This window comes from Dermochelys coriacea, chromosome 18 (genome assembly GCF_009764565.3).
Source record: "Dermochelys coriacea isolate rDerCor1 chromosome 18, rDerCor1.pri.v4, whole genome shotgun sequence".
Classification (NCBI taxonomy): domain Eukaryota; kingdom Metazoa; phylum Chordata; order Testudines; family Dermochelyidae; genus Dermochelys; species Dermochelys coriacea.
In genome coordinates, this window is record NC_050085.1 from 3034661 (window position 1) to 3043469 (window position 8809).

Here is an 8809-nt window from a genome sequence, read left to right on the forward strand (position 1 = left end):
CCACCACCCTCGACAACGCCTGCACATAGGTGTCTACATGGGGCGAGGCAGGCACCAGGAGGCAAGGGATGTCATGCTTCTTGATCAAGGTGGGAAAGGGGCCCTGGCTACTAGGGATGGTAACAGTGGTGGTGGCTGGGAGAGATGACGTAGTAATTGGCGGGAGGGCTGCCACCACCTGGGCATATGCTCTAGGGGCGGGGGGTGAGGGGCACCCGCAGTGCTGGTGGAGGGAACAGCGGGGAAGGACGCCGTGGTCAGTGGTGGGGCCATGGCACTAGGGGTAGCCCCTGCCATGGAGGACCTGGTCTTTTTAGCAGGGCTCTTTCCCTTCTTTTTTCCCTGGCCCTTCCCGCCGTCTGGGGTGGGTCTCCTAGAATTGGACTGGGCAAGGGACATGGCAGCAGAAGAGGTCATCCCGTTGCCTGCCACTGCTGGCGCCCCAGCGTGGGCAATAGCCGGTGGTTCAGCAGCGGCAGTTGAAGTTGAGGTTTGGGGGGGATTGTTGAGGGGGCAGGTGAGGAAAAAACACTGCAGAAAGCGGGGGAAAGGGGAAGCAGGTCAATCACTCCTTCCCGTTAGGCTGCAGGCAGGAGAAGAGGGTGCCGAAATGGGGGGGCTGATAGGGGGTTATCAAGGTCTTGGGTGGGGGGGGTCAGTCACCAACAGAAGATGGAAGTACGGCTCCTCTAGCTGCACTAGGGGAGGGAAGGTTACAATAACATCAAGGGGGGGTGCAGTGATGAACCAAAATGGGGGGGGGGGCACACGAAGGGAGGGCCAATCAGGGCAAGAGGGCCGCAAAGGAAGGGGAGCAACCAGGCTGGGGGTGGGCCAGGGGAACCAAGGGGCTAGCTGTAGGGCTGAGATGGATCAACCAAACGAAACCTCAAAGGGAAAAGGGCAGGGCAGGCAAATAAACTGGGCTCGCAAGGGGCTTAGGCAAAGAAGCTGGGGGGGGGGCAAACGGCTGTAATTGGAGGGGGGGCAGTCCAAAAAAGGGAGGGGGCACATGCACCCAGGTACACTTGCAAAAAGTCACTGTGTGGTTGGCTGCTGCTGCAGGTTCAAATGGTGGAAACAGGCATGGCAGGCCAGGCAAACAGCTGAGTCCTAGAGGCAGGAGCTTGAGAGAGATGGTTAATGGCTGGTGGGGGTGGTGGAGGGGGCAACGGTGGTGGTCGGGGTTGGGGGAGGACAAAGATGGACCAGGGGGCAGGCTCCATGCCACACCCCCTACGTCCCCACAAACACAGTCAGGACCCCCACCACAAAAGCGCAGTTTGATAATCACTCAGTCCTTAATGGCCTCCTCTATAGTGGTGTCCAGAGTCTCTGTGCACACCCCCAAGGGAGAGAGCTCCAGCCAGCAGGGCAGCCTAAGCAGACTAACCTCTGCCTCCTGCAGCGGGGTCTTATTGGAAACCCGGGAGGTTGTTATACAGACAAAACTGAACAGGATCGCTTCAGGGGACAAGACAAGATGTCACGTTTATTATAATAACACAATTTGATTTAAGACCAATAACTAATATCTAATACCTATGTATACACACACACACACATATCAAATGTTCTGCAACTGCTACATAGTTACAAGTCCTGAATGTAGCTTGAGTTCGTGGCTTGGGTTCGTAGCTTGTGGCGGCTAACTGGCCAGGAAAGCCGGGCACAAGGAAGAACTGTGTCTCTATTGGGCATGCACCGATGTCCTTCCATGTTGGCAGCAGATTGTTACCCTCCAAAGTCTTCCATCTCACCCATCCTTTTCGTAGGCTTTAGTTTGAATCCAGAGTCTATAGGTCTTGCTGTGTCACGCTGCCTCTGGGTTCGGTGTGATTGATCACCCGTCAATTGCAGACATGACTTTCAGCCTAGGACTTGACTTTCATGTTTCTTCAATTGTACTTTTGTTCTCTTCTTTTGAGGGTGGACTCTTCTTGCTTTGTCAGGGTTGTTGTCTGCATCTTCAGCCATTGGTGTTTACACTTTATTTCATCAGGACAAGCTGGGCTGGAGGTTGATTCCATCATCCATACATACCTCATTCACACATCTAAACTAAACTAATAAGATTACAGCAGGGTTTTGCAAAAATGAAGTGAGCATTTTAAAATGGAGTTTGGGACAAGTTAAAATGGAGTTTGGGTTACACCATGGACAAGTGTAAGGAATGGCAAACAGTGAACAGAAGTTACAATGTTGAAGCAGTGCAAGTTTCAGTGATTTAAGTAGCAATTGGATTGAAAGTGAAACTCAATTATCCAGTTATTGGGGTACCTGGTTTTATGAATGAATGTAGTTTCATTCATAATACTTTATTAATATAACTTCATAAGTAAAGTGAACAATTAAAAACAATTTCATTGATCAGTTCTACAAGGTGGGTGGGCACAAGCCCACCCACTTCTAAAGGTCCCTCCCCCAGCCTCACGGAAGGGATCACTGGACCCAGGGACCAAGTAAATGCAGGGGACAACTAATGAAAACCAGGGATCGGAGTGAAGGTCAGAGGTTCAAAACAAGTGTACCGGATGGGGACACCAAGCAGAGAATCCCAGTCAGCACCCATTGCTCCTTAAAGCTATCAAGGGAGCTAGCGGACACTGCCCAGTGGAACTCTGCCCAGATGCATGAGACGAGGGAGGAATGGAAATAGGTCCCACAGTCGCAGAGCACCCCTCATCCAACATCCTCCTGCTGGTGTTATAGATGGAGACTCTGGCCAGAGTTAGGAGGAGGTTGATGAGGAGGCCTTGTGACTTTGTGGGGCCACAGATACGGTGAGCAAAAAGGAACAAGTGCGGGGAAAAGTACAGCCAGAACCTCAACAAGAGGTTCTGGGAGGGAATAGGGGCTGCAACCTGGTGCATTCGAGATAGGTGTGCGCCAGGTTCTCCCTCACGCAGACTTCAGGTACAGGAGACTTCAGGTATAGGAGTGAACTGCGCCAGGTGCAAGCTCGTGCTCACAGCTCCATGAAGGAGCCACCAACTGATGTCCCCGGCAGGCTGTGGGACCAAGGTGGAATAAAGGCTGGCCCACCGGCGTCCTCACCCTCTTGAGATGAAAGATAGTCCCGCCATTTGGTGTTGGGGCGGGACATGAGGGTGAGGAAGTGCAGTGTGTGGAGCATGAGTGTGTACAGATGGTTTCTAGGCGGAGTTCGAAACCAAACCCGCTGCAGGGTATGCAGCTGGCTCGGAGTGTGGGAGCAGGGAGGCCAGAGGGGCGGGCTTGAGGAACAGGGGCCAAAGAAAAATGTCCGGAGGGCCAGGGGTGAAGGGTGGGCAGGGAGCACCCTATTGCAGGGCTCGCCACAGGAAAATGAGAAAATCGGGTGACAACGTGGCCTTAACCTCCTGAAGTACGCGCCTAGGGGTCGGAAGGGTGGAAAGTCCATGCGTCGACTGAGCATGCAGAGTGTCACCCAATCCCCTCTGTCGTAGTCCAGAAGGTCTCCGACTCTGGTGGTTTCTGCCAGGACCAACCTCCGACACACCAAGGGAGACTCTGCCACCTGCACACGTAGATTGAGGTTGTATAGCAGAGGCTCTGCGACGAGGTCCTTCCCCTCGATGGCCACAAAGGACCTGGTCACCGAAAAAAGCTTCCAGGTCTGGAGGAGGTCCTGGTAGAAGACTGGCAGCTTGGAGAGGTCTCGCGGAAGACCTCTCGACGGGAGAAAAAAGAGCTGCCGGTCGTATTGGAGCCCTTAGAGGCAGCAGAGGAAGGCGTGCACCAATGTGCTCCACACCAGACTACCTGCACAATAAAGGAGCCTCTGCAGGGCCTGGAGGCGGAAGACATGGAACTGGCTGTGCAAGCAAACCAGGCCCTGTCCTCCCTCCTCCAGGGGAAGACTCAGGACCCCTGTAGTGACCCAGTGCAGCCCCAGCCAGAAAAACTCCAGCGCCATTCTCTGGAGCCTGGCCAGGATCATAGGGGCTGGGCTCAGGGTGTTGAGTCGGTGCCAGAGCATGGACAGGACTAGCTGGTTCAACACCAGTGCCCTCCCTCACGGGGAGAGACACCGGAACAGTCCTGTCCATCTCCACAGCCGTTCACCCACCCTGGCCTCCAAATCCTGCCAGTTCTCCAGAGGAGAAGGATAAGTGGCGGATAGATAAACGCCAAGATAGAGCAGTGGACCCATGCTCCACCGGATGGCTTGAAGCACAGGTGGGAGGGAGCTCACCTGCCATCTGTCCCCGGCCACCAGGCCAGAGCTATTGACCCAGTTGACCCGGGCGGAGGAGGCCGCTGAGTAAATGGCCTGCCAAGCCTCCACCCGCACCAGGTCATCCAGGTCCTGGACCATGAGGAGCACATTGTCGGCGTATGCTGACAGGACCAGCCGCAGCTCTGGCTCCCAAAGCACCAACCCCGTCAACCTCTGGGATGTGCTGAGGAGTGAGACGAGACGCCAATTCCGTAGGTTGCGGAGGTCCCCCTTCTTTGGCAATAAGGCAAGCACGGCTTGCCTACACAAGGAAGGACCCCGCTTTGCAAGGACTCGGCCCATAAGATGACAAGATCCGGGCCGAGGAGGTCCCGGAACACGCGGTAGAACTCCACGGTCAGCCCTCCATGCCCAGAGATTTATTGGTGGGCATGAGATGGAGGGCTTCCGAGAGCTTGGCCAGAGAGAGAGGCAATCTCATCGCCCACGCTGACCATTGGGAGTTCGATCCAGAGCACCATGCAGGCTTCAGCATCGGTCGAATCTGGGGAGAAAAAGCTAGCATAGACCCTGGCCCTTCCACGCATCTCCTCCGGATCCATGAGGGGAGTACCATCCTCCACCAGGAGGCAAGTGACGTGCTTTTTGGTCCCCCTCCTTTTCTCCAGGGCATAGAAGAAGCGGGAACCGTGATCCATCTCCTGAAGGAGGCGAATGCGGGATCGAACATAAGCGCCCCGGGCTCAATGTTCCTTGAGGGCCCGGAGCTCCTCCCGCATCTCCCAGTATGCTGCACGGAGGGGTGGATCTTTGGGGTTGGAGGCCAGATGTCTCTCTAGCTCTAAGACCTACCTCTCCAACTGCCCTATCACCCCATCCCTTCGCCAGGTGGCACACCGGGTGTAGTTGTGGCAGAAGAGCCGTGCGTGTACCTTCCCCACATCCCACCACCGCCTTGCTAAGGCAAAGACACGTTGCTGCCCCCGCCAGGCCAGCCAGAACTCATGAAAGGAAGCCCCAAAGCCCACATCTTCCAGCAAGCTGTTGTTAAAATGCTAGTAGGCCGGCCCCAGCCTCTCCGAACTGAGAGAGGCCGTCACGGTCACCAAGTGGTGATCCGAGAACAGGGATGGCCAGAGGCCGGAGGCGTGGACTTGTGCCTGATGGAAACATGGAAAATAAATGCGGTCCAACCGGGAGTGGTACGACTGATCCTCCTCCAACTGGACATAGGTAAAGGTGCCATCATTGTCCGGGTGGTGGTTGTGCCAGACATTCACCAGAGAGTGATGTTCCATGATCTCCCTGAGGACGCCTGCAGCTGCCTGGGATGTCTCAACTCTTGAGCGGTCCTGGTCCTCGAGGGTGGTGTTGAAGTCCCCACCCAGGACCAGGCACTTGTGAGGATCCAGAGTGCTGAGGAAGGCCGACGCCTGCCGATAGAAACGCACTCGTTCTGGGCCCGTGTTCTGGGCATAAACATTGACCAGGTTTAATATCTGTCCCTCCACACAGGCCTGGATGTGAAACAGGCAACCCGGTACGGCCTCAGGTGGGAGGGGTGGGGCAGGGGGTTTGTCTTCCCCAGATGGCAGTTCATGCCCCACCCATGGTGTTGCAATGAAGAGGCTGCCCAGTCTGCACTTGTAGCGAGGGTCCTCCAACACGTGGCCGCGCAGAGGCTGCAGGAGACAGGCGGGTGACGGGAGGGGAAGGGGAGATGTCGTTCAGCTGACCGAAGCCCTGGCGTGGACAGCGCTAGGTGGAGGGAAGAATTCTTCTGTCAAGTTGGCTACTACGGCGAAGGGAAAACGCTTCCGATCACTGTAGCGACTGTCTCCTCCAATGTGCTCCAGCCGTGTTTAAAGTGCAGACAGCCTATGGGCAGGTCTACCCTATGGGGCTCAGTCGACATAAGTTACGCAACTCCAGCTACACAAATAACATAGCTGGAGTTGATGTAGCTTAGATCAACTTATTATGGTGTCTGCGCCATGCTGGGTCAATGGGAGAGTTTCTCTTCTGACTTACCCTATGCTTCTCATTCCGGTGGAGTACCGGAGTCAATGGGAGATCATTCGAGGGTTGACTTAACAGGTCTTCACCAGACCCACTAAATCAACCCACCGTTATGTAGAGACAAGCCCTAAGAGTCAGAGCAACTCTGGCTCCTGTTGGCCCTGTGGATGCTCAGACACTGACACTGCAACAATGAGATCACGCTAACGCTTCCGTAGTCAGCAGGATTCGAACCTGCGCAGGGTGACCCCAATGGATTTCCAGTCCATCGCCTTAACTGACTTTTCAGGTTTTCTCACGACGTTATAGTTCAGTGCTCTATGAGTACTCACTACCCGTTTTTTGCCCAGACCGGCTCCTCCAGCACACTCACTGCTGTGCCGTTGTGCACCTGTGTCCAGGCTGAACAGCGAGAATTCCTGCCCACTTGCCGTCTAGCTAGAGCACGATGAGAGTGTGTTTGTGTTAATGACTTTGCTGTTCATTTCCAACTTTGACAATTCACACAGTCCCTTTCCCATTCAAATCTCCAGCCAATCAGGGATTCCAATAACAGGGGTCAAGTTTTCTCAGGGGCACTGAAATGTCTCAGGGGCCTGGTACGTGAACTCAGCCTTGCGTTCCAGCCGTATTGTTTCACGGACTAACAGCAGCAGCAAGAAGAAAGAGCCGAGCGTTCCTGCTCCGTACAGAGGAGATGGATTTTGCTGCTTTCAGTCCTTGGGCTCCACCAGGAGAAGGAACAATTCAGGTGTCACTGAACTGAAGGTGGGAGATGATTTGTGACAGGGACGGCTGTCTCCTATTAAAGGTGTTTATCTGGTACCGTGGAGCAGGCAGCCCTTGTTCCCAGGTCTCTCTGAGCAAATAAAGTTTCTATGCAAAATACCACAACTTGTAATGGAGAGGAGGGAATGGTGATAGGACCAGGACATAAGGGTTGAAACATAACATGGTTCTTTCATGTGCATTAACTCTGAAAAGGGATTGATCTCCACTCCTTTGTATTTGAAGGGATGTTTAGTTTTACGCTGGGTAAAATACAAGGCTGAAGCCATTTTATGGGGGGTGCCACAAGAATTCAAGGGTTAGTTAGTGTTATAAAAATGGTTTAAAAAAAGTCAGTTTCAACTTGAGCTGGCTGTTCTGAAAGGTGTTTTCACAAGGTCAGCTCCAAAACTTCTGCCTTGCCTTGCCTTGCCTAGGCTAGGCTAGCCTTCCCTTGCCTTGCCTTGCCTTGCCTTGCCTAGGCTAGCCTTGCCTTGTCTTGCCTTGCCTTGCCTTGCCTTGCCTTGCCTAGGCTAGGCTAGCCTTGCCTTGCGTTGCCTTGCCTAGGCTAGGCTAGCAATGCCTTGCCTTGCCTAGGCTAGGCTAGGCTAGCCTTGCCTCGCCTTGCCTTGCATAGGCTAGGATAGGCTTGCCTTGCCTTGCCTTGCCTAGGAAAGGCTTGGCTAGGCTTCGCTAGGATTGCCTTCTCTTGCCTTGCCTAGGCTAGGATTGCATTGCCTTGCCTAGGCTAGGCTTGGCTAGGCTTGCCTTGCATTGCCTTGCCTTGCCTTGCCTTGCCTTGCCTAGGCTAGGCTTGGCTAGGCTTCCCTTGCCTTGCCTAGGAGAGGCTTGGCTAGGCTTGCCTTGCCTTGCCTTGCCTAGATTAGGCTTGCCTTGCCTTGCCTAGGCTAGGCTAGGCTAGGCTAGGCTTGCCTTGCCTTGTCTTGCATTGCCTTGCCTTGACTAGGCTAGGCTAGGCAAGCCTAGCCTTTCCTTGCCTTGCCTTGCCTTGCCTTGCCTTTCCTAGGCTAGGCTAGGCTAGGCAAGCCTAGCCTTGCCTTTCCTTGTGTTGCCTTGCCTAGCCTAGGGTAGGCTAGACAAGCCTTGCCTTGTCTTGCCTTGCCTTGGCTTGGTTAGGATTGGATAGGCTTGCCTTGCCTTGCCTTGCCTTGCCTTGCCTTGCCTTGCCTAGGCTACGCTAGGCAAGCCTTGCCTTGCCTTGCCTTGCGTTGCTTTGTTTTTCCTAGGCTAGGCTAGGCAAGCCTTGCTTTGCCTTGCCTTGCCTAGGCTTTCCTTGCCTTGCCTTGCCTAGGCTAAGCTTGCCTTGCCTTTCCTAGGCTAGGCTAGGCTAGGCTAGGCTTGCCTTGCCTAGGCTAGGCTAGGCAAGCCTAGCCTTGCCTTGCCTTGCCTTGCCTTGCCTTGCCTTACCTTGCATTGCCTAGGATAGGCTTGGATAGGCTTGCCTTGCCTTGCCTTGCCTTGCCTAGGCTAGGCTTGGCTAGGCTTCCCTTGCCTTCCCTAGGAGAGGCTTGGCTAGGCTTGACTTGCCTTGCCTTGCCTTGCCTTTCCTAGGCTATGTTAGGCAAGCCTTGCCTTGCCTTGCCTTGTCTTGCCTTGCCTTGCCTTGCCTAGGCTAGGTTAGGCAAGCCTTGCCTTGCCTTGCCTAGGGAAGCCTTGCCTTGCCTTGTCTTGCCTTGCCTAGGCTAGGATAGGCAAGCCTTGCTTGGCCATGCCTTGCCTAGGCTTGCCTTGCCTTGCCTTTCCTAGTCTAGGCTAGGCTAGGCGAGGCTTGCCTTGCCTTTCCTAGGCTAGGCTAGGCTAGGCTAGGCTTGCCTTGCC